The sequence below is a fragment of the Arvicola amphibius genome, chromosome 3, assembly GCF_903992535.2.
Source record: "Arvicola amphibius chromosome 3, mArvAmp1.2, whole genome shotgun sequence".
In the NCBI taxonomy this organism is placed as follows: Eukaryota; Metazoa; Chordata; class Mammalia; order Rodentia; family Cricetidae; genus Arvicola; species Arvicola amphibius.
The window spans coordinates 153,321,323-153,329,188 of NC_052049.1; the positions used below are offsets into that span (position 1 = coordinate 153,321,323).

The 7,866-nt window shown below is 40.0% G+C and overlaps 1 long non-coding RNA gene across 1 annotated transcript in view; it reads right to left on the bottom strand.

Annotated features, from left to right (window-relative positions):
* Positions 1–5,337, bottom strand: part of LOC119809949 — a 57,627-nt gene extending 52,290 nt beyond the window's left edge. The window contains exon 1 of the long non-coding RNA XR_005284702.1: positions 5,225–5,337. This is a non-coding gene — a long non-coding RNA (uncharacterized LOC119809949). The remainder of the gene's footprint in view (positions 1–5,224) is intronic.
* Between the last annotated feature and the right edge of the window lie 2,529 nt (positions 5,338–7,866).

Below are 7,866 nucleotides of genomic sequence, written 5' to 3' on the forward strand. Positions count from 1 at the left end.
AATCCCATAACCCATCTGGATCATGGTCTTGGTGTGTATTGAAACTCAAAAAATAAGAGCTGTTTTTACCCTAATGACTGAGTCACCATGTCCTTGGGCAAGTTGTTTCCTCTGTATGTAGCCGATTTAAAAACACAGAGTTAATAGTGTCTCTGACCCCCTTACCTCACTGGGAAGCTGTCAGCACTAACAAATAACAACCCCATATTTTTAGAGTAGAAAAGGAAAGCTTAAAATTTTAGTAATATTTTTCAGTCTCTCAGATCTACTTTGTACACCCTAAAATTTCAAAATGGATCATAGTGAACAACAGAGAGTCAGAGTTCTCACCAAGACACAAGAGTCATGGCTGACTTGGTGAGACAAATCCTATGAACGTCACAAAAGCCAATGATAACAGTTTATTCGAGAAAGAAATGGCTGGCTTTTTACAGAAAGAAAATTACTGAACAAATAAAAGCTTGTAAAGTAAGCCTTAATTTAAAAAAAATCACACTATAGTAAACATGCATTGAACTAGAATGGAGGGAAATTCTGAGTCTCTATCTTGATTTCTAATCTATGTCATTTGGCTTCTATAGGTGTCTGTTTATTAATTAGAAAAGAAATGAAAGTCTATAACAATAGTTGTAATTGAGTCTGCTGTACCAAGTTGAACAACATTCCATTGAAATGATACGGAAACTATTCCTTAGATTTATAAAGCCCTGTGCCCGCCAGAGGTTGAGTGGCTAAGCTGAGCTAACTCCCGTTTCTCTGGTCACCATAGCATTGCCTTCTTTGCTTTAAGGACAGTGGTTACACCAGTTTTCTTGGACAGGAAGACAGTGCTCAGCATGTTCCACATAATTAGAATTCCCACCCAGCCATTTTTCACTTTGACAGGCAAAAGAGAGAGAGAAAGAAGAAGAAAAAGGGCTTGTGTTCTATGTTTAGTCTGGCCTTTGATTTGAATGTGAAGTAAAAACCTTGAATCTGAGGAATTGGGAAATGGACTGTCGTCTTTTAAGAAGCCTTAATTTTCTTCTGGCCCAGGGGTGTGTTGGTGTTACGGGAGTCAGCATTCCATAAAGTAGCTTTGGAGTGTTGTCAACCCATTATAAAAGAATCAAGGAAAGTGTTTGTGGCAGAAGATTATCAGTATTTTTAAATATAGGATGAAAAGAAAGCAGTTTCTCTAGAAAACATCTAGGGTTTCCTTTGATACCCAGGCTGAGAATACGGATCCTGGGAAAACCAGAAGAACAATTGGGGGCACACAAAGTGACTTTGTTTCCTGTTTGATATCTGACCAATCTGACTCAGATCAGAAAACAGCCCACCTGCATTTTCAATCTTTGCGAATTTGTCAGCATGCACACACCACTCCAGCTTATCTTTATGGCTTATTTTTCTCTCAATCATAACCACCACCTGTGTTTTACCCTTAAGAGTCTGTTTCACCGTGTGTGTGTGTGTGTGTGTGTGTGTGTGTGTGTGTGTGTGTGTGTGTGTGCATGTGTCCTAGAAATCACTTTGTAGACCAGGATAACCTCAGACTCACAGATCCGCCTATCTCTGTCTCCCAAGTGCTGGGATTAAAGGAGTGCACCACCAATGCCCAACCTATATATTTTTTATTCTCTCAATATCTCCCTTAACAACCTGATTTTCAAGCCTTCGGGGAAAAACAAAAACACGATTCTATATTTTCATTTCATGTTGTTATTTAATTCCACCATGCTTATGCTTGGGCATGGGACTAAGCACACCTTGCAGGGCGCTTGGCATGCCCTTGCCTTTGCTTCACTGGCCCTTGGATATCACTCATGAACATCATGCTTGAGAGCCTTTGGCTGCTTTGCTCCTCGTTTCCCTTCCTCCTGACTCTGTGTTGTGTTTTCGGGTCATCTTGGTGAATGTCCCATATGAAGTGAGCCCTCAGATGCTAGGTCTGTCTATGAGGAGGTTATGCCTAAAAGTAACCAGCGTAGGAAAAATTTGCAAGAACAACTTAATGATTACAAATAAATATTAGAAATATGCATGGAAGAGAGGGAGGGAGGGAGGGAGGGAGGGACGGACGGACGGACAGACAGACAGAGACAGAGAGACAGAGAGAGAATCATTCCTCAAAACTGAACATTAGATGAAAGTGATTTATTTCAGCTACGTTACACCAGTAAGTACAGAAGACTTAGAAATTTGTTATTACTCCCATAATTCCCTTACCAATTTCTAAACTTGTTTTCCCCTTTCCACCTTATTTTTATTAATTCTTTAGAATTTCATACAATGTCTTTAGATAATTTTCAGTCTTCACACCACTCCCCTAGATCCTTGTCCCTTTCCCTACCCACTTAACTTGCTACCCTTTTTTTCAATCACGTGCAGTTTGTGTTACCCATATACTCTTGGGTGTGTGGCCTTCTACTGGAGTATGGTCCACATACCAGGAGCCACACCCTTAAAGACTTTCCTCTCTCAGAAACCCTCAGTCTCCAATAGCTCCTCAGCTAGGAGTCGTACTTTGGCCTCTTTCTCCTGTGCATGTGTGGATTTTGTCTGATTTGAGATTGTGCAGGTCATAAGTGTGCTGTCACAACTGTTACGAATTAATATATTCCACTGCTCTGCTGTGTCTGTAAAACACCTTATCCTCCTAGTCGTGTACTGCCTCTGGCTCTGACAGTCTTTCCACACTCTCTCCCCAACAACCCCTGAGTATCAGGAGAAGGAGATGTGATACAGACAGATGTGCTATTTTTAAGACTGAGCATTCTGCAGTCACTTCTTCCCTTCACATTTATCGGTTGTGTTTCTGTGAATCATCACCTACTGAAACAAAGAAGTGTCACTGATAAAAGAAGTGTCACTGATGAGGGTTGGAAAATTCAATAACCTATGGCAGCGGTTCTCAACGTGTGGGTCACTGCCCCTCTAGTGCTCTAACAACCCTTTTACAAGGGTCGCATATCATATAACCCTGCATAACAGGTACTAACATCATACTTCATAACAGTAGCAAAATTACAATTATGAAGTAGCGACAAAATAACTTTATGGGCCGGGCGGTGGTGGCGCACGCCTTTAATCCCAGCACTCGGGAGGCAGAGACCATCCTGGTCTACAAGAGCTAGTTCCAGGACAGGCTCCAAAGCCACAGAGAAACCCTGTCTCGAAAAACCAAAAAAATAAATAAATAAATAAATAAATAACTTTATGGTTGAGGGGTCACCAAATGAGGAACTGTATTAAAGGGTCAAAGCATTAGGAAGATTGAGAACCACTGATCTATGCTCTAATGTTAAGTAATAGGAGCCAATTTCCTACTATGTTCAGTTAGCACCATAACAATATAAGGTTCTCCTCTAGGGCCTATAACCTGCCGAGCCACACGTTATTGACACTGATAATGATGCCAGGTATAGGTTTCAGCTTCTGGAGTGGTCCTTAAATCCTATCAGGAAATCATAGATTATTCCCAAGATGTTCATTCTGTTATTGCATGTGTCCCACCTATAATTATTGTAGTTAGCAGGGTCAGCAGCTGGGGAGAATTGCTGGTTACTCTCCTCCCCTGGTAGCAAACATAGCACATTGTAGCACATCTAATAAATGGACAGTGAAAATATGGTACATTTATACAACGCAAAATCATTCAGCTGTTAATAAGAAATTATGAAATTTGCAAGTAAATGGATATATTTAAAAACCAATCATTCTGAGTAGGTTAAGTAAGGCCCAAGAAAGACGAACATCAAAAGTTGTCTCTTGTTTGTGGATACTAGCTTCAAATTTTCAGATATGTGTGTGTTTCAATTGGAATACTCAGGGGTCAGAAATTAGTAAGGGGTTATAGGGATACATTCCAAGGAGGGGAAGTAAATGCAATGGTATAGAAGGTTAAAGGGGAATACAGGAACTATAGGCTAAATGGGGCAAGGAATGGGGAGAGTGTAGAGGAAAGAATATGGGGATGGATATGTGACAGGAAAGGCCTTCTGAATGAGCTATAGAGATATCTAAGTAGTTCAGAACACTGGTAGCTCTCCCAGGACACTGGTTCCATACCAAGCACCCAGTAGGTGTTTCACAACCATCTGTAATTTCAGTTCCAGAGAATCCAGTGCTTTCTTCTGGCCTCTGATGGCACCAAGAACATAAGTGGTACACAGGCGTATATGCAGGCAAAGCACCCACAAACATAAAATAAAAAATAAAATGATATGTTTTTAAACAATCAAAAGACCTCCAAGAAAGCCTTATGCAAAATTAGTACTGTAACTTAATGAAACACATGTGCATGCACATGTGTGCATGCCCTTGCACATGCATGCACATGCACACACACTCACAGTGTAAATGGAGTTACCATATAATGGAGAAATAATGCCTCTAGTATGATATAGGAGGTTCTTCTGTCTATGTGTTGCTTTTATTGGTTAATAAAGAAAGAAACTGCCTTGGCCTGTTGATAGGGCAGAACCTAAGTAGGCGGGGAAGATGGAACTGAATGCTGGGAGAAAGAAGGGTGGAATCAGGGAGACACCATGAAGCCCCCAGAGACAGATGCTGGAAATTTTACCCAATAAGCCACAGTCTTCTGGAAATACACAGATTAATGGAAATGAGCCAAATTAATATAATAGTTAGCCAATAAGAAGCTAGAGTTAATGGGCAAGCAGTGATTTAAATGATATAGTTGCTGTGTGATTATTTTGGGTCTAAGCTAGCCGGGTGGCCAAGAACCAAACAAGGGATCTCCTACTACACTAGTAGACACCATAGGCTAATAAAAGTCAAGAATGGGTTACATTCTGTTGTATGCCAGGTAGGTTCCATAGACACCCAAACATTACCAACTAGTGCTAATGCTTATGGTGACCTCCAGAAATTGATAATTAGTTCATATTGTTGAAAGTACCACATATTTGAGCAATAGAACATGGAAAAATCAAGCTGCTACTGACCTTGCTTCATTCTCTTTATAGAAAGCAGAAAATAAAATCTGGTTAAAATTATTAGTAGAGAGGTGGACGGTAGGCTTTAAAAAAAATGCCGGAAAGATCAGAAATTTGGACCCATGCAGAGAACTGTGTGTGATTGTTAGCTTTGTCAGTATGTCAGGATCTAGAATCTTTTTGGAAGAAAATCTCAGGGAATGATTGTCTAGATCAGGTTGACCTATGGGCATTTCCACAGAGAACTGTTACAATATATTAACTGAGGTAAGAAGACCTACCTATTATGGGTGACACCATCGTCTCAGCTGTGGCTGCAGTGAGTCATTATTTTAAGTTCCTGCCATATTGACTCTTGCTGTGATGATCTGCAAGCTAAAATTGTGAGCCAAAGCAAACCCTGTCTCCCCTCAGCTGATTTTTGCCAGGCTATTTCATCATAGCAACAGAAATGAAACTAGGGCAGCTTATCTTCCTTTCAACTGGTGTCGGGAAAGCAGTTACTACAAGACATAAAAAAGCAATCATTTCAACACCTTAGATGGAATGTAGTGGATGAAGAGGCCACGCTAATCACCATGTCAAGGATGTTGGTACCCAGATTAAGGATTGATTCTGACAAGCATGTAGTCCCTACGTATTCAGAACTCCTCCACCCAAATCCTTTGCAATCTCCTTTTGCAGGAACTCTTTTTACTAGTTGACATCTATGTTCCTTCTTCTCAGGTCTGGACCTGCTTTGTCATTTTCTGTGGCCAATTAAAGACCATAGAAGTGATGACCTGTCATTTAGGAGGGTTTGCATAGCATACATCTCTTTGGAAACCAGCGAGAAACATGTAAATAAGTCTGAAACGTGCCTCCTGGACAAGAAAAAATGATGGCCCAATATTCCACAGCTCCCAGTTCCAGACAGTCATGTGAGTGAGACCAGCCCATTCCTGACAAACTCAACAACAGACATAGGCTGTATCTGTTGACTTAACAGAACTGGACAGAGATAAGCTAAGCAAGAACCAGACATAGAGATAACTGACCCATAGACATGTGAGCAATAATACATGCAGAAGGAAATGATTGACAGTCATTTTGTCAACTGTTTGCCAGGTACTTACACAAATCCAGAAACATCAGGTGAAGCCAGTAGTTTTCAGAGCTCATGCTGCAACCAGGAGTATCTGGAATTCAGAATGAGCTGTTCTGTGAAACAGATTTAAAGAGATCTTTTCTAACAATCATAATCTTATATACTCTTAAATGACATCTGTAAAATGCTCATTGCGGAGTCATTGTTTTCTCTGATTTCTGCCCAGGAGATATTTTATCTAGTTTGCATCTGAGAGCCTGTGGATAAGAGACGTTAGGTAGGTACCAAGAACTGTTAGAGACTTTGCACTCGTCTGAACACTACACAAAAGTGTCTCCCTAAAAACATATTGCTATTGTCACAGCTGACCACTAAGACACAAGCTTCTATGGTGGAAATGGTATTGGGGTAACTAACGAAGCATATCTCAGGAAAAGGAGACAAAGGGCAGCTGGAGAGAGGACAGTTACATAACACCTGCTGCTGTGTCAGTACAGCAAACAAGTCCAGCAAACCTTGCATCCTCCTGAGAACATTTGTCTCCATGGAAAAAATCGTGGAAACCCAGGCAAGTGTCAGGCGAAGCTGGGAGGAGAGAAGGCTCGGGGTCACGGGGGCTCAGCAGACTACTGTCTGGTCTCTGCCCTCTGTCACCGTCCCAGTCATGTGCAGTGCTCCCAGGTCCAATGTATCCCAATAGGTGTAAGAAAGGGCAGACAAAGCAGAAAGTCTCCCATCATGGTCAGATTATTGGATTTGAAATAAAATGTTTTCAATCTATTCTGTGAGTATGGCAAAATATTGTTTTTTCACTCTGTGTATAAGATAAACTACTCAATCTTCATGAACATTACCTCATGGAATGCTCTCGAAACATCTAATTTTGTAGAATTAAATTATACTTAATCCTCATGTATAGAGTTAACAGTAAAAACACTTTTCTCACCATTACTCTATGGTTCACATATTAATAGTGCTGTTTTACAGATATAAAAATTGAAGTTTTAAAAGGGATAAACTACTTGCCAGAATTCACAAAGCTGACTCCAATCAAACTTGGCTTTGCAACTTGGAACCCATGTATTTAATTATGCATTACACTCTACTACATCATGTCATTCACAGATAGAAAATAGATAGAAAAAAAGAAAGAAAGACAGACAGACAGACAGACAGACAGACAGACAGACAGACAGACAGAAAGAAAGAAAGAAAGAAAGAAAGAAAGAAAGAAAGAAAGAAAGAAAGAAAGAAAATATATAGATATGGTAGCTAAAAGTAGGGATATATATGACATATATATATATATATCATATGTACATTCATTCAAGAAGTTTTCTAAATGTTATAATTTGTATTTGAACCCTTACTTATCTTTAACAACTTGGTCATTTTAAATATGGGCATCTTGAGAATTCATTGTCTTGCAAAGTTATTGCCTATGAAGATTCCTTAGAATAAATTATAACTCTGCTGAAACCCAGTGGTATATTATCAGACTTTTCTTTAGGTGCTGATATCATTTGGTTCTTGATAGGACCACATATTAAAGATTTAGCCCCCAGAGCTGCTCTATTGGAAGAAGGTGAAACCTTTTGGAAATGGGAAAGAGTAGGCCTGTTGGAACAAACCCTTGAAGTGGATTGAAGTGGAGTGTGGTATAGCAGCTCCTTTGCCTCTCCTCTACTTCCTGGCAATGAGGTTGGTGGTTTTCTTCCATCACGAACCTGCATCTCAATAGTCTGTCTTATAAGCCCAAAGTAATCAGACTAATTAGTCTAAACATCTGAAACAGTGAGCCAGATTGAAACTTTTCCTTTTCTGTGGAATGTCGGG